At 45.9% G+C, this 18,631-nt stretch overlaps 1 protein-coding gene across 4 annotated transcripts in view; it reads right to left on the bottom strand.

Moving 5' to 3' along the window:
- LOC132210054 (B2 bradykinin receptor-like) overlaps positions 1–18,631 on the bottom strand; it is a 62,412-nt gene that overhangs the window by 9,289 nt on the left and 34,492 nt on the right. Inside the window, exon 1 of one of the 4 annotated variants that reach the window (XM_059648928.1) lies at positions 630–781. The exons of the other annotated variants lie outside the window; for them this stretch is intronic. The gene's annotated coding sequence lies outside the window, so the exon portion shown is untranslated. Of the gene's footprint in view, positions 1–629; positions 782–18,631 lie in introns of those variants that run through there. 4 annotated transcript variants of the gene reach the window in all.

The raw sequence follows: 18,631 nt of genomic DNA, 5'->3' as shown, positions 1-18,631 counted from the left end.
ATGAAACACCAGGGGCTAAGGGCCAAGTGCTGGGAAAGGGGATTCCCACGGGATGGCTGTCTGGCAGGGACATGAAAGGAGGTCTTTCTGTTCTATAAAAATCCTGACCACTGCAGGTTTGTCGCGATATACATTTGAAATCTACAAGAATGTAAATTGGGCACAATGCAAGTGGGGGGTATGCCACTTAGACATAGAGTCCAGGTGATCCACACTCACACACACACACACACAGGGGTCTGATAGATCATCAGGAGTGGCAGGGGCATTAATTCACCCCCAGGGTCTGTCCCCACTTTGTACATCTGCCCTGACTGATCATTTCACAAACTACTATTCCCAACTCTTCCCTCTCTCTCTCCCTCCTGTATCCCTGGGATTACAATATGACCAGGAATCCCTCACCCCCCACCCCGCCTCTCACCTCCAGGGGGTCTAACTGCTCTCTTCCTTGGGGTGGGGGGGTGGGGGGGAGCAGTGAGGGCAATTGTTCCCCGAATTTGGAACATAAGGTGCCTCCGCTATACTTGCGCCAGTGGATCAGCTGCTGGGAATCTGGCTCAGGGATTCACATGGAATTGGAAGGCAGGGACATGAGCAGCAATGGGGAGAGATCAGCGGACACTTACCGGGTGGAGACTCCAGCGTCTGTGAAAAAGCTGATACCCCAGGAAAGAGCAAAGAGGGGAGTGCAGAGTCCTGGTGGGGAGTGACAGCTGCACGGGACGGTCTCCTATGGCTCCGCTCACTCTCAGACTGATGCAATGCAAACTGTTGCTTCGTAACTGGCGTAAAAATTCAACAGAGGAAGTGGCTCACGCACTATGTAACTACTCCAAGTGGAAACATCCCGGGTTCGTTTCAGCCTATCACTGCGATTGAATTGCCAACAGCATGCATTTCTTCTGCTTGACATCATCCATTCAGCCTTTCTGATAAACAGCAATTAGACTGTTTATAAAGTAAATTGGCAGGTTGACCAAAAAGTTATAACAGACAAGTGCACTCAGACGGAGAACCGAGCTATTTAAACAGGGGAGGCTGTTCATTCTTCCCGTGCTGGAGTTATCAGATAAACTGCTCTCCCCAAACAGTTGGATGATGTTCATGGAATCTCAAACAAATGTCTGGACGCCAACAGCAACACCATCGTTTTTTCCCCCACATTTTCCTGCTGGAAACTGCCCTAATCTGTAGCCTTGCGGAGAGTTGGCATGGGAGAGTTGGTAAATTAGGTACATAATTGGCTTGGTCATAGAAGACAGAGGGTAGTTGTGGAGGGGTGTTTTTCTGACTGGAGGTCTGTGGCCATTGGCTTTCCACAAGGATCAGTGCTGGGGCCTCTGTTGTTTGTAATAGGCGGCAGTGATTTGAATGAAAATGTCAGTGGCCGGATTACTAAGGGCTGATGAAGGGTGTAAATGTGAAACGTCAGCTTTCCTGCTCCTTTGATGCTGTCTGACCTGCTCTGTTCACCCAGCTCCACACCTTGTGAGATAACAAGGTGTAGAGCTGGATGAACACAACATGCCAAGCAGCATCAGAGGAGCAGGAAGGCTGACGATTCGGGCCTGGACCTGTATTCAGAAATGTGGGAGAGGAAGGGGGTTCTGAAATAAATAGGGAGAGAGGGGGCGGTGGATAGAAGATGGATAGAGCAGAAGATAGGTGGAGAGGAGACAGACAGGTCAAAGAGTCGGGATGGAGCCAATAAAGGTGAGTGTAGGTGGGAATTAGGGAAGGGATAGGTCAGTCCAGGGAGGACGGACAGGTCAAGGGGGCAGGATGAGGTTAGTAGGAAGGAAATGGAGGTGCGGCTTGAGGTGGGAGGTGGTGGTAGGTGAGAGGAAGAACAGGTTAGGGAGGCGGGGACGAGCTGGGCTGGTTTTGGGATGCGGTGGGTGAAGGGGAGATTTTGAAGCTTGTGAATTCCACATTGATACCATTGGGCTGCAGGGTTCCCAAGCGGAATATGAGCTGCTGTTCCTGCAACCTTCGGGTGGCTCATTGTGGCAATGCAGGAAGCCCAGGTTGGACATGTCATCTAAGGAATGGGAGGGGGTGTTGAAATGTGCAAACCTATTGGCGGGTTCTCATCTTTATATCATAAAAAGCTAACATCCAAATTCAGCAGATAAGATCAAAGGCTAGTGGAATGTTGGCCTTTATTTCGAAGGAAATTGAGTGTAAAAATGGGGAGGTTTTTCTAAAGCTATACAAGGCATTAGTCAGACCACGGCTGCAATACTGTGAACAATTTTGGTCCATTTTTTTGAAAGAAAAGTAGACTGGCATTGGAGGCAGTCCCGAGAGGGGTCACTCAGCTAATCCTAGGTAGGGAGGGACTGTTTTATGAGGGCAGATTGATTAGGTTGGGACTGTACTCATTAGAGTTTAGAAGGATGAGAGGCGACCTTATTGAAACATGTAAGATTCTTCAGGGACTTGCTGGGGCAATGTGCTGTTTTTATTACTCCTCAAGGGAGAGTCCAAGGCCAGAGGATTTAATCTCAGAATAAGGTGCTGCATGTTTAAAATAACAAAGTGTGGAGCTGGATGAGCACGGCAGGCCAAGCAGCATCTTAGGAGTGCAAATGCTGACGTTCCGGGCCTAGACCCTTCAAGTTGAGATAAGGAATAATTTTTTATGTTAAATGGTATTGAATCTGTGGAATTTCTTAAAATAGAGGGTTGTCGAGGCTGGGTTATGAAGTATATTCAAGACTGAGAGAGACAGATTTTTAATCAGGAAGGGAATGGAGACAATAGAACATAGAACATAGAACATTACAGCACAGTACAGGCCCTTCGGACCTCAATGTTATACCGATCTCAAGCCCATCTAACCTACACTATTCCACGTATGTCCATATGCTTGTCCAATGCCGACTTAAGTATACCTAAAGTTGGCGAATCTACTACCGTTGCAGACAAAGCATTCCATTCCCTTACTACTCTCTGAGTAAAGAAACTACCTCTGACATCTGTCCTATGTCTTTCACCCCTCAATTTAAAGCTGTGCCCCCTCGTGCTCGCCGTCACCATCCTAGGAAAAAGGCTCTCCCTATCCACCCTATCTAACCCTCTGATTATTTTATATGTTTCAATTAAGTCACCTCTCAAACTTCTTCTCTCTAATGAAAACAGCCTCAAGTCCATCAGCCTTTCCTCGTAAGACCTTCCCTCCATACCAGGCAACATCCTAGTAAATCTCCTCTGCACCCTTTCCAAAGCTTCCACATCCTTCTTATAATGCGGTGACCAGAACTGTACACAATACTCCAAGTGCAGCCGCACCAGAGTTTTGTACAGCTTCACTATAACCTCTTGGTTCCGGAACTCGATCCCTCAATTAATAAAAGCTAAAACACTGTATGGCTTCTTAACAGCCCTGTCAACCTGGGTGGCAACTTTCAAAGATCTGTGTACATGGACACCGAGATCTCTCTGCTCATCTATACTACTAAGAATCTTACCATTAGCCCTGTACTATGCCTTCCGGTGACTCCTACCAAAGTGCATCACCTCACACTTGTCTGCATTAAACTCCATTTGTCACCTCTCAGCCCAGCTCTGCAGCTTATCTATGTCTCTCTGCAACCTACAGCATCCTTCGTCACTATCCACAACTCCACCGACCTTAGTGTCGTCTGCAAATTTACTAACCCATCCTTCTACACTCTCATCCAGGTCATTTATAAAAATGACAAACAGCAGTGGACCCAACATCGACCCTTGCGGTACACCACTAGTAACTGCTCTCCAGGATGAACATTTCCCATCAACTACCACCCTCTGTCTTCTTTCAGCAAGCCAATTTCCGATCCAAACTGCTATATCTCCCACAATTCCATTCCTCCGCATTTTGTACAATAGCCTATTGTAGGGAACCTTATCGAAAGCCTGGCTGAAATCCATATACACCACATCAACCGGTTTACTCTCATCTACCTGTTTGGTCACCTTCTCAAAGAACTCAATAAGGTTTGTGAGGCATGACCTTCCCTTCACAAAACCGTGCTGACTATCCCTAATCAATTTATTCTTTTCTAGATGATTATAAATCCTATCCCTTATAACCTTTTCCAACACTTTACCAACAACTGAGGTATGGCTCACTGGTCTATAATTACTAGGGTTGTCTCTACTCCCCTTCTTGAACAGGGGAACCACATTTGCTATCCTCCAGTCATCTGGCACTATTCCTGTAGACAATGACGAGTTAAAGATCAATGCCAAAGGCTCAGCAATCTCCTCCCTGGCTTCCCAGAGGATCCGAGGATAAATCCCATCCAGCCCAGGGGACTTATCTATCTTCACACTCTGTCAGATTTCTAATACCTCTTCATTGTGAACCTCAATCCCACCTAGTCTAGTAGCCTGTATCTCAGTATTCTCCTCGACAACATTGTCGTTTTCTAGAGTGAATACTGTTGAAAAATATTCATTTAGCGCTTCCCCTATCTCATCTGACTCCACACACAACTTACCACTACTATCCTTGATTGGCCCTAATCTTACTTTCGTCATTCTTTTATTCCTTAAATACCTGTAGAAAGCCTTAGGGTTTACCCTGATCCTATCCGCCAACAACTTCTCATGTTTCCTCCTGGCTCTTCTGAGCTCTCTCTTTAGGTCTTTCCTGGCTACCTCGTAACCCTCAAGTGCCCTAACTGAGCCTTCACATCTCTTCCTAACATAAGCCTCCTTCTTCCTCTTGACCAGAGATTCCACCTCCTTCGTAAACCAAATGCAATGGTGAAACTTTCAGGAATTAATGGAATCAGAAAGGGCTGGAAAATCGTTAATGTGACACTGTTTAAGAAGGGAAGGAGGGAGAAGACTGCAAACCATAGGCCAATTGGCCTTTGGTGAGATCTAGCCCTGAGAGCCGGCAAAGAAGTGACAGATGGAATTTAACGTGGGAAAGAGTGCCGCTATGCACTTTGATAGGAAGAATAGAAGCATAGACTATTTTCTGAACAGGGAAAGGCTTTGGAGATCAGAAGCACCAGGGGAATCGGGAGTCCTAGTTCAGGATTGTCTTAAGGTTAACATGCAGGTTCAATTGCCAGTTAGGCAGGCAGATGCAATGTGAGCATTCATTTTGAGAGGGCCAGAATACAACAGCAGGGATGTACTGCTGAGGCTGTATAAGGCTCTGGTCAGACCACATTTGGAATATTGTGAGCAGTTTTGGGGCCTGTGTCTCAGGAAGGATGTGCTGGTAGTAGAGGGGGTCCAGAGGAGATGTACAAGAATAATCCTGGCAATATTGGGCTTGTTATATGAGGAGTGGTTGAGGACTCTGGTTATTTATTCAGTGGAGTTGAAAAGGATGAGGGAGGGGGATTACATTGAAACTGCTAGAATACTGAGAGGCCTGGACAGAGTGGACATGGAGAAGATGTTCTCTATGGTAGGAGACACAAGGGCCTGAGAACACAGCCTCAGGGTGATGGGATGACCCTGTAAAATGGAGGTGAGGGGGAATTTCTTCAGCTGGAGGGTGGTGAATCTGGGGAACTCATTGTCGCAGAGAGCTGTGGAGGTCAAGCCATTGAATGTATTTAAGACAGAGATAGATAGGTCCTTGATTAGTCAAAGGAAAAAAGATTGTGGAGAGAAGGCAGGAGAATGAGGTTGTGAAACGTATCAGCCATGATAAAATGGCAGAGAATATCTGATGGGCTTAATTCTGCTCATATATCTTATGGTCTTCTGGTATATCTTCATCGACTGAATTATGACCTGAATGCAGGAACTTGTGAGAGCAGGTCTTTGATGTGAAGCTGGAGTAATACAAACCTTTGGCCCTGGTTTTAGGGGAAATTCCAGAAGCAAACAGAAGCAGACAACATGGGCACCCGCATGGGCCCCAGCTATGCCTGCCTCTTTGTAGGTTACGTGGAACAGTCCCTCTTCCGTACCTACGCAGGCCCCAAACCCCACCTCTTCCTCCGGTACATTGATGACTGTATCGGCGCCGCCTCTTGCTCCCCAGAGGAGCTCGAACAGTTCATCCACTTCACCAACACCTTCCACCCCAATCTTCAGTTCACCTGGGCCATCTCCAGCACATCCCTCACCTTCCTGGACCTCTCAGTCTCCATCTCAGGCAACCAGCTTGTAACTGATGTCCATTTCAAGCCCACCGACTACCACAGCTACCTACAATACACCTCCTCCCACCCACCCTCCTGCAAAAATTCCATCCCCTATTCCCAATTCCTCCGCCTCCGCCGCATCTGCTCCCGCAATAAGACATTCCACTCCTGCACATCCCAGATGTCCAAGTTCTTCAAGGACCGCAACTTTCCCCCCACAGTGATCGAGAACGCCCTTGACCGCGTCTCCCGTATTTCCCGCAACACATCCCTCACACCCTGCCCCCGCCACAACCGCCCTAAGAGGATCCCCCTCGTTCTCACACACCACCCTACCAACCTCCGGATACAACGCATCATCCTCCGACACTTCCGCCATTTACAATCCGACCCCACCACCCAAGAGATTTTTCCATCCCCACCCCTGTCTGCTTTCCGGAGAGACCACTCTCTCCGTGACTCCCTTGTTCGCTCCACACTGCCCTCCAACCCCACCACACCCGGCACCTTCCCCTGCAACCGCAGGAAATGCTACACTTGCCCCCACACCTCCTCCCTCACCCCTATCCCAGGCCCCAAGATGACATTCCACATTAAGCAGAGGTTCACCTGCACATCTGCCAATGTGGTATACTGCATCCACTGTACCCGGTGTGGCTTCCTCTACATTGGGGAAACCAAGCGGAGGCTTGGAGACCGCTTTGCAGAACACCTCCGCTCAGTTCGCAACAAACAACTGCACCTCCCAGTCGCAAACCATTTCCACTCCCCCTCCCATTCTTTAGATGACATGTCCATCATGGGCCTCCTGCAGTGCCACAATGATGCCACCCGAAGGTTGCAGGAACAGCAACTCATATTCCGCCTGGGAACCCTGCAGCCTAATGGTATCAATGTGGACTTCACCAGTTTCAAAATCTCCCCTTCCCCCATCGCATCCCAAAACCAGCCCAGTTCGTCCCCTCCCCCCACTGCACCACACAACCAGCCCAGCTCTTCCCCCCCACCCACTGCATCCCAAAACCAGTCCAACCTGTTTCTGCCTCCCTAACGTGTTCTTCCTCTCACCCATCCCTTCCTCCCACCCCAAGCCGCACCCCCATCTACCTACCAACCTCATCCCACCTCCTTGACCTGTCCGTCTTCCCTGGACTGACCTATCCCCTCCCTACCTCCCCACCTGTACTCTCTCCACTTATCTTCTTTACTCTCCATCTTTGGTCCGCCCCCCCCTCTCTCCCTATTTATTCCAGTTCCCTCTCCCCATCCCCCTCTCTGATGAAGGGTCTAGGCCCGAAACGTCAGCTTTTGTGCTCCTGAGATGCTGCTGGGCCTGCTGTGTTCATCCAGCCTCACATTTTATTATCTTGGAATTCTCCAGCATCTGCAGTTCCCATTATCTCAGAAGCAGACAACAGTTGCATCTCACGCAATGAATTCCAGGAGATTTGATGACTATACTTCCTTTGAACTGTAAGTCAGTACATGTGAAGAGATTGGAAGCTTTCAAATTTTGGATTTTTGGAATACGGACAGCTTGTTTCCAACTGAACACAACATTTTCAACTGATAGCAAAGCGTTCTCCAGTTCAATCACATCTCGGTGCATCAGAAATATAAAGCTTGAAATTAAACAGGCTGAACAGGAAACACTTAAACTATGTTTAATTTGAATTGCTCAAACTATTGTCCATCCCTAGTTGCCCTTGTGAAGGTAAACTATGTTCTGAACGATTGATTGTCACATGCACTGAAATACAGTGAAAAGCTTTGTTCACGAGCGGTACAGGCAGATCATAGTAGGAAAAAGATGTACAGAATAAAAAGACTTAGACAGAGGTATACAGGTCACATTGCAACAGAATGTGTGCTAGGCAATGTCAATGTTAGCAAGATCATCTTGAACTGCTGCAGTCCATTTAGTAAATTAGCACAAGTGCTCGATGCTTTCTGAAGTGCCTTCCCCATTTTCGACCTCATTGAGAGCAATTTAAGATCATTCCTCAAGACTGAATCCCCTCACTTCTCAGTTGTGGCTAATTGCGCAGATCCCTAACTCTATTACAAGTCTTACTCCAGAGCTGAGAGTGCAAAATGAAGGCTCATGCCACCAGGTCAGCCCATCATTGCTGGGGCATTAAGCCAAGCCCCTGCATACAACCAAGAGAGATACTCTTGCCTGCTTGAGGCCAGCCCCAATTACAGATTTCTCATAGAGATCCCCGCAGTGCAGATAGAGGCCTTTCAGCCCATCCTATCTGCACCAATCTTCCGAAGAGCATCCCACTTTTCCACCCTATCCCTTTAAGCCAACATTTCTCATGGCTAATCCATCTGGAATGCACCCTACGGGGCTATTTAATGTGGTCAACCCACCTAACCTACACATCTTTGGACATTTGTGGGAGGAAACTGGAACACCTGGAGGAAACGCAAGCAGTACCAACGCAGATAGGCCCCCAAGTGTGGAATCAAGCCAAGATCCCTGGCACTGTGAGGCAGGAGCTAGAACCACTGATTCACCTCTCAGGTTCCCAACTGCAGGTCCCCAGTTGGAATCTTCCTGCTGACCTCAGCACGTGCAGAAATTCAGCACACATTGCTGGTGCCACCATGCATCACAAAGCAGCCATCCAGCCAACTGAGCTGACCGGCAGGTGAAATATCAACAGGAGATTGTTATGAAGGCGTATGAGTTACGGTGTCTTGGGCTCTGGGTAAGCTGTACAGGTCTATCTCCCAAAGCCTTAAGGCACCCCTCTCCCCACTCTCACTGTCCTACGTTCAAATGCAGCTTGAAAATCTATACCTCTGAACCATAGCCCACTCCCATTCTCTTCCACTGAGTCTTCAGACAGTTTTATTATTTAATTGTTTGACATCTTTCTTTTCAAGCGCATCTGGCTTCACCCCAGTTGTTAATCATAAGTGTCAACTAACCTGGGAAACCAAAGCCTCCTGAATATGGGGAAAAGAAGTCTCAAAGTTGGAACGTGCTTTGAGCAGAGAAACAAGGCAATGGGCCAAGTGACTGATGGAATGCATAATGTCAGCAATTAGAAGTCACTCATAGAATCAAAAACCATGCAGCACTGAAGGAATCCATTCAGTCTACGGTACCCATGCTGGCCTTTCAAAGAATTATCCAAATGATCTAACTCACTTGATCCTTCCTCACAGCCTTTTGAATTTTTTTCCTGTTTAAAACTTTTGTTTTTCTCATTTCGCTCAAGGTTCTGAGAGGTTATTAGGTCAACCGCTTTGTTGGTTCAATGAATAGAGGGATTTTGTTATGAGGAAAAGTTGAATAGATTAGGTGTTCATGGAAAAAGATGTTTCCTCTATTGGTGAGACAAAAACTCAGGGTCACTCATGAAGTCATACAGCATAACAACAGGCCCTTCAGCCCACCATCTCTATGCTGACCCAATAAACACCAAACTACGCCAATTCCATTTACCGGCAAAAAAAACGAATGAACTGCGGATGCTGTAAATCAGGAACAAAGGTTAAGTTGCTGGAAAAGCTCAGCAGGTCTGGCCGTGAAGGGAAATACAGAGTTAATGTTTCAGGTCTGGAGACCCTTCCTCAGAACTCAGTTCTGAATTCTGAGTTCAGTTCTGAGGAAGGGTCACCAGACCTGAAATGTTGACTCTGTTTTTACCTTCTCAGATGCTGCCAGATGTGCTGGGATTTTCCAGCAACTTAGATTTTGTTCCTGTGCCTGCACCTGGCCCATGGCCTACAATACCCTGGCATTTTAAGTGTTCATCCAAATGCTTCTTAAATGTAACAAACTCTACTACCCTCTCAGGCAGTATATTCTACATTTCTACCACTCACTGTGTGAAGGACAGTCTTCTTCAGAACCCTCTCAATCACTTACTCCTCACCTTGAGCTTATACTTTCTGGTCTTAGACACTTCTAACATGGGGAAACGATTCTTATAGTCCACAGCATCTATGTCTGTCATAGTTTTGCATACCCCTAATCTTACTGTTGCATTTTTTTCAGGGAGCTAGATACAACTCTTGGGGCTAAAGGGTTCAAAGCGTATGGGAAGAAGCAGGAACAGGGCACGAAGTTGGATGATCAGCCATGATGACGATAAATGGCAGAACAGGCTTGAAGGGATGAGTGGCCTACCCCGACCCTATTTTTCTACATTCAATGTTTCTATGAAAGAATATTCTTTACATGAGCTTCCATCTATCAATCTGTCATACACGCCTCCCATTAACACTGCCCTTGCAGTGCTATTTAAGCCCAGTGGAAGAATCCCTGTGACATCATTACAATGCTGCTCTAGGGTCCTTAAAAAACCATACACAATGCTACGGTTCCCTTTGCTTTTCTTTCCCTGAGGGATGTATTGCTTCTGTTGCTCTGATGAATGCAAGACAGAAAGCTCCAAGAACTTCAGACACGGATCACTGAATGATTCCTGGAGATGAGGAGGTTGTCTTATGTGGAAAAGTTGAACAGGTTAGACTGATACTTACTGGAGTTTAACAGGATTAGAGGTGATCTTGTGAAACATGTAAGGTCCTAAAGAAGAGCAAAAGGGTGGATGCCGACAGCAAGGCTTTCCTTGAATGGGAGCGAAAACCTAGGGACAAAGCTTAAACACTAAGTGGCTTCTATTTAAAGGAAAATTCTTTCTTTCATTGGGTTGATAGTGTTTAGAATTAGACACATAGCCTCATACAGCATGGAAATAGACCCTTCAGCCCAACTCGTTCATGCTGACCAGGTTTCATAAAATGAACTAATCCCACTTGCCTGGGTTTGGACCATATCACCTCTAAACCTTTCCTGTCTATGTACTTATCCAAATGTCTTTTAAATGTTGTCATTGTACCCACTTCAATTCCCTTCTTTGAAAGGTTATGGGGAGTGCAGAGGCAAGGTCACTGTCAGCCATGACCTTATTGAAGAGCCTTTCCCAACCCTGTTAGGATCAAATTTATGAGAGTCTTTCAAAGAAGTCTCAACCAGCATGGATAGGAAGGAATCAGTTGATGTCATAGAATCCCCCTAGAGTTAGCCCTTCGGCCCAACAAGTCCACACCAACCCGCAGACATCCCACCCAGACCCATCCCCCTATAACCTACCTAATTCCTGAACACTGTGGGCAATTTAGCATGGCCAGTCTGTGTAACCTGCACACCTTTGGACTGTGGGAGGGAAGTGGAGCACCCAGGAGAAAGCCACGCAGACACAGAGGGAATCTGTAAACTCCACACAGACAATCGCCCGATGGTGGACTTGAACCTGGGTCCCTGGCGCTATGAGACCACGGTGATAACCACTGAGCCACCGTGCCGCCCTGTGTTGCATTTGGCCTTCCAGAGGGTCTTCAACAAGATACCTCATAAAAGGTAACATCATAAGATAAGAGCCCACTGCCGTTGGGAGAAGTTCCTGGTGTAAAATCTGTCTCACATTTTAGAGTTTACAACAAAAAATGTCATTGCTTGCTAAGCACTTTAAGATGTCATGAAAGAGTCCAATGGAAATTCAAGTTTTCTCATTAAAGCCATTAGATGTAGGATCAGGAGTAGGCCATTCGGCCCATCAAGCCTTCTGCACCATTCAACAGGATCCTGGTGATCTGACATTCCTCATGTCCACTTTCCTGCCCTTTCCTCATTACCCTTGACTGGACGAACTGATCAAGTAGTGTAGAATAATTAAAGGGGTGCAGGAGTAGGGTGACCTAGGTCTCTATATGTACAGATCCTTTAGATGATATGACAGGTAGACACCGCAGTTGAGAAGTATACAGCTATTAGGAACAGGGAAAATGATGTTGAATTTGTATGACACACTTTTTAGATAGGAGTATTATGCACAGTTCTGGGTCCCACACTAGAGGAAGCATGTATATGCAGTAGAGAGAGGGCAGAAGCAATTTTCCAAATGGTTTCAGAAATGAGAAACTTCAGTTTCGAGGATAGAGGAGATACACCCTGCAGAGGGAAAAAGGCTGAGAGGAAATCTCACCAGACAGACAATGTCAAAATCCTGAGCAGGCTAGATAGCCAAAACTGGAAGAAATTGTTCCTGCGTTTAGAAGAATTGAGAATGAAAGGGTGCAGATTTAAAGTGATTTGCAAAATAAGCTCATGTGTTGTGAGGAAAAACAGTTTTTCACATGAGTGTTTCATGTCAGGAATATAGTACCTGGAAGAACGGCAGAGACATGGTTAGCTGAAGCAATCAAGAGGAGATTTGATGATTATTTAAATAGAAACAAGGGTGTGAGGGAGAAATGGCAGGTAAATGGCACTGAATCATAATCCTCACTGGACAGCTGCTCCAGCCATGATGGGCTGAATGGTCTCCTTTCATATCCTCACAGTTTTGTGAAAACCAACAACTGGGAACTTCGTGAAACAAACAGAGCAATGCTCAAACTGTCTGAGACAAGTCAGACTGAGCAAGAAAATTTCCGTCATTTGCCAACTGCAAAACATCTCAGCAAAACAGATTTACAGAGTGTTTAATGAGGCTCCTGCGAGGAAAATGTGTACATGGCTTCGGATTGATGTTGTAACACTCTGCAGCCTTCATACTTCATGTAAATCCAACTCATTAATCCTCGACAAAAACTAATCCTGTTGATTTATTGCCATTTGACATTTGGCTTTTTTTTGTTATTGATTTTGTCCTGACGAAGCTGGCAAAGTTCTTGAAGGATTTCTGAGCAAGGCCGCACTTCGTTTTCTATCCTGTCTGTTGTTGTTCCAGGAGACATGGCCATCACAGGCAACATCGGTACTTGTGGCCCTTTCCTAATTGTCCTCAAACTGGCCACTCTGCCCATCGCAGAGGGTAGTTGAGATTGGCACTCTGAGACATTTTGGAGGGCAATTGAGAACCAGCCATATTGCTTTGGGAGCAGAGTCACACGTAGGCCTGACAGGGTAAGGACAGCAGATTTCCTTCCCTAGAGGACATCAGTGAACAAGACGGGGCTTTGATCCACATTGCCTGTAATTTTAGTTGCCACTGCATGGACTTCCAATGTCCACAAACTGCAGCGGTTTCTACAGCCACAACTCAATGTGTTTGCAAAGCATGCACAGGACCTCCAGGTAGGTGCAGCCCAGCAGGAACATTGGTTTCAATCACAATTTATGATAGCTTCATGATGCTAGCTTTCAGTTCAGAGTTAGAATCCTTACAGTACAGGAAGGAGCCATTCGGCCCATTGAGCCTGCGCCAAACCTCCAAAGAGCATCCCACCCAGACCCTGTATCCCGGTAACCGCCAGTTTGCCATGGCTAATGTCTAGCCCACATTTCCCCACACGCTATGAACAATTTAGTATGGCTATTCCCCCTAACCTGCACATCCTTGGGCTGATGGGGTGAACCTGGAGCACCCGGAGGACCCACACAGACACGGAGAGAATGTGCAAACTCCACACAGTCAATCACCCGAGGCTGGAATCGAACCCGGGTCCCTGGCGCTGTGAAGCTGCAGCGCTAACCACTGAGCCACCAATTATTTACTGGATTCAAATTCCGCCACCTATCATGGTGAGATTTGAACCCACAACCCAAGGAATCAACCTGGGCTTCAGGAGCACAAAGGCAGGGACACTTGCATTTGTCATAATAAAAACCGAAAGAACTGCAGACGCTGCAAATCAGGAACAAAAACAAAGTTGCTGGGAAAGCTCAGCAGATTTTTTTTTGCCTTCACAGATGCTGCCAGACCTGCTGAGCTTTTCCAGCAACATTGTTTTTAGTTTATGTTTTACACTTGTCATGTTGGGTGCAGTCACGTTTTCTGCTGGTTTAGAGTTTCATGATTTTATGATTTCTGAATTCATCAGATGATATTCCCCCTCCGCTATCTCACCCCAGGCTGATCCCCATTGGTCACCAGACACAAGCAGCTTCATAAATTTCAATCACAATTATGATCGCAAGGTGGAGTAGCTGTTAGTGAAGGGGACTGTCGGAGAATGCAGCAGAATATCAATAGATTGGAGATTTGGGTGGAGAAACAGCAGATGGAGTTCAATCCAGGCAAATGCAAGGTGATGCATTTTGGAAGATCCAATTCAAGAGAGAACTATGCGGTTAATGGAAAAGCCCTGGGGAAAATAGATGCACAGAAAGATCTGGGTGTTCAGGTCTATTGTACCCTGAAGGTGGAAACACAAGTGGATAGAGTGGCAAAGAAGGCAAATGGCATGCTTTCATTCATCAGATGGGGTATTGAGTACATGAGTTGGCAGGTCATATTACAGTTGTATTGGACTTTGGTTTGACCACATTTGGAATACTGTGTACAGTTCTGGTCACCACATGTGGATGCTTTGGAGAGGGTGCAGTGGAGGTTCACCAGGATGTTGCTTGGTATGGAGGGCACTAGCTATGAAGAGAGGTTGAATAGATTAGGATTATTTATATTAGAAAGATGGAGGTTGAGGGGGGACCTGATTGAAGTCTACAAAATCATGAGGGGTATAGACAGGGTGGATAGCAAGCAGCTTTATCCCCCCCAGAATGGAGTACTCAATTACTAGGGGTCACGATTTCAAGGTGAGAGGGGAAGAGGGAGATACGTGTGGAAAGTTCTTTACGCAGAGGGTGGTGGGTGCCTGGCATGTGTTGCCAGTGGAGATGGTAGAGGCGGGCATGATAGCGTCATTTAAGATGTATCTAGACAGATACATGAATGGGCAGGGAGCAGAGGGATACAGATCCTTGGAAAATAGGCGACAGGTTTAGATAGAGGATCTGGATCAGCATAGGTTTGGAGGGCTGAAGGGCCTGTTCCTGCTCTGTAATTCTCTTTGTTCTTTGTCCTGTACCATTCCAACTTCCCATGACCAATGAGAAATCCAGCAGACAATTTGGTTGCCCAGTAAGATCCTTCTTGATTCTCAGTAATATTTGAAGATGTGTTCAAAGAATGTGGTAGAAGTCACAATTAGGGGCATGGCCGTTTTTTGCAACCCTGGGTTTTGTCCTACAGGGAAAGATTAGAATTTAGAAGAGAGAGAGATGTTTTCATTGAAATTTAGATGATTTTGAGGACATTTGACAGGGTGGATGCTGAGGAATGTTTTTTCTTGTGCTGGTGGTGGGGACAAGAAATCAATGGGGCAAAGTTTAAGGGTAAATAGTCTTCTACAATATGTCTCTCTGTGACATAAACTTCAAATAATTGTATTCCGGCACCCCAGGTCCCTCTGCTCTACAACACTACCCAACGCCTCCCATTAACTGTATAAGCCCTACCCTTGCTTGTTGTACCAAAGTGCAATACCTCGTGTTTATCCAGATTGAATTCCATCTACCATTCTTCAACACATTTACCCATTTGATCAAGATCCCTTTGTAATCAGATCAGCCATGATGGAGTGGAACAGCCTCAAGAGACTGAATGACCGCACATTCCTGTTCTTTATGATGTTACATTTGCTTAGTGCTACACATTGGAGACTAATCTTCAATTCTGAGACACTCCTAGGGGTACAGGAGGTCTCCTGGAGAGTTGTCAACATTTATACTGGCTCCAGGAGTAGACAATGAAGATCTAAATCTACTTGATCCATTTAGCTCTCATTCTTCCTGACCTACAGACAAACTTAAAATTCACTCTTTCTTTGGCTCTGAGTCTAAATCACATTAGTCGTGGCTTTGTGTGCCCATCCCTCTTGGATTGCCACTGAAACTTCAGGAATTTGAGATTAATCTCCAGGTTATTCGTGCAAGCAAATAATTTGACAGAAAAATCATAGGCATCGTAAAAGGTTTTAACTTTGCTTTTTTCATTTATTTTGTACTTTGTACTTTGACAATTCTAAAAGAAGAATTGCTGAATAGTTTTGTTGAAGCTTTTGGTTTGGCGTTCTTTTTGGACAATTTGCAAGAAGCGCCAATGTGAAGGGAAAACAATGCCTATATTGTACAAGAGGAGAGTTCTGATTGGTTGGCAGGTGAACTCTGATTAGTAGAGACATTGCCATGGAGAATGCACTGACTAACAGTGATTGACAGTTAACTGCCAAGCTTTGTTTGAATTTTATTAGCAGCACTCAAGTTCCGTATGCCCAAACAACTAACCCAAACAATATTGAAGAACTATTGGGAAAATAGAGGCTGTTTGATTGGGTGAAACACTGCGGTGTGAAATCTCCAGGAATGCATCGAAACAGAGCTGTCAACCTGAATGGAGGGCATGGAAGACAAAACATTTCCATTTGATTCTCCATCCTGAAGACTTGGATCTCATGTCAAAGTAGCAGTGAGATCTTCCTGAATGTCAATTTCTTCATTAAAGGATTACCTTCCTTCCCTCACCCCTTCTGCTATCCTTCTGCAATCTGTAATTTCAAATCAATGTGGGGTCTGATGTGAGTGGGAAAAGGTTGGGAGAATTCTCCCTGCACTTTCCCATCTTCCATTACTTCCATTTCCCAATTTTTTGGATATCACCTCCTCCAGTCCCTTGCACTTTTAACCGCTACACATCATCTTTGGCCAGGTGAGGCAATAACCTAATTTTATTATCACTGGACTGCCAATCTAGAGACCCAGATAATGTTCTGGCGTCCTGAGTTTAAATCCCAGCAATGTGATAGCGGTCAGACTATCTGCTGCTGATTTTTTTTGGTTTTTTTTGGGGAGAATGCAGGCTAAGACGCTGTGCAGAAGAGCCCTGCTGTTAGCCTTGCTGGGTGGTTACAATGCAGAAGGAAGGCATTTGGTCCTTCGGGTTTGTGGCTGTCCTCAGCAAGAGTGGTTCAGCTGCATTCTCTCCAAGCCTGCCCCATCTCCCATATTTGGCTACCTGCATTTTGTTTCCAATTCCCCTCTGAACCCACCTTGCACACATGAGGGAAGGCAATGGCTGAGTGGTATTGTCACTGGAATGTTAATTCAGAGACTCCAATAATGTTCTAGGGACCTGTGTTCAAATTTTTCTATGGCAGATGGTGGACTTTAAATTCAATAAAAACATCTGGAATTAAGAGTCAAATGACGACCATGAATTCATTGCTAATTGTTGGGGAAAAATAAATCTGGCTCCCCCTTGCCCTTTAGGGAAAGAAACGGGCATCTTTACTTCGCCTGGCTCACATGTGACTCCAGACCCACAGCAATAAATGCTGCCACTGACACCCTCATCCTGTGAATGAATAAAGGGGGATAAAAAAAGCCTTCCGCATTTGTCCAGTGGATGCCAGTCCCAGGCAGGAGTTCCTTTTTGGAGGAACGACTCATTTTAGCTGCTGCCAATCACCATCCGTTGAGCAAAGGCAGGACATATCTCAGTCTAGACCTCAACTCTTCAGGATACTGCCTTTCAGCAAGTTATGACCCTGGTAAGGTGGCAGCTAGGTGGTGTTTCAAGGACCTGTAGAGGACTTTGAGGAGCTGAGTATCAGAGGACTGCCCATATTGGGCTCAGAGGAGGACTACTCCTCCTGACTCTCGAGAATAGTTTCTCCCTGTTTAACAACATTGGCTGCCATCATCCTCATCACATGGGCTGGCCTTCTCACTCTGAAGGACTTTACAATGAGAGGCAAAGCTCAGTTGGCTGGAGAGCTGGCTTGCAATGCTGAGTGAGACCAGCACTATGGGTTCAAGGACTTTCCACCTCAACATTTTCCCTTGCCTGAGGTATCATGACTATAATGTTGACCCACCACCATCGTCTCTGTCCAATGACAGAGCAACCCTGTGGTCGCAAGGCTTTGGGGTGGCTTAAGCTGAAAAAGGTTCCTAGATTCTTGAGGCACAGAGAGAGTGGATAGCCAGAGACTTTTTTCCCAGGGTGGAAATGACTGTAACGAGGGCACATAATTTTAAGGTGATCGGAAGAAGGTATAGGGGAGATGTCAGAGGTAAATTCTTCACACAGAGTGGTGGTTGCGTGGAATGCGCTGCCTGCAGTGCTAGTGGAGTCAGATACATTAGAGACTTTTAAGCGATTCTTGGATAGGCAGATGGAGGAAAGTAAAATGTAGGATATGCAGGGTAGTTTGATCTTAGAGTAGGACAGTAGATTGGCGCAACACTGTGGGCCGAAGAGCCTGTACTGTGTTGTGCTGTTCTGTGTTCTATGTACACATCAGTAAGTGAAATTTGTATTTATTAATGAGCCTCATCCTCCAACGAAACTAATGGTGTTTAAACAGAGGTCTGAAGGGGTATAACAGGTCCATGTCCTTACATGAGTAATGTTGCATTTCCAGCTCAATAACAAACTATTCTGCACAACAGTGTAACAGTTTATGCTCCTTACAAACATCCTCCCACTGCGTCCCTCATGAAGAACATGCTCTTTCTCCTTTCTTACATGAAGCTGGCTTCCCAACAAAGTGCCTAATTAATTTGCCTCAACTGTTCCATGGAATGGCATGTTCCACAATCCATTCTTGGGAAAAAGAAGCTTTTTCTAAATTCTTTTTTTGAGTTATTAGTGACCATCTTATATTGCAGCCCATGGTTTGGGATCGAGAATTACTAATCCAATGTAAATTTAAAA

This window comes from Stegostoma tigrinum, chromosome 10 (assembly GCF_030684315.1).
Source record: "Stegostoma tigrinum isolate sSteTig4 chromosome 10, sSteTig4.hap1, whole genome shotgun sequence".
Classification (NCBI taxonomy): domain Eukaryota; kingdom Metazoa; phylum Chordata; class Chondrichthyes; order Orectolobiformes; family Stegostomatidae; genus Stegostoma; species Stegostoma tigrinum.
The sequence above is the reverse complement of the archived record's forward strand: the minus strand, read 5'-3'. Positions and strand labels throughout refer to the sequence as shown.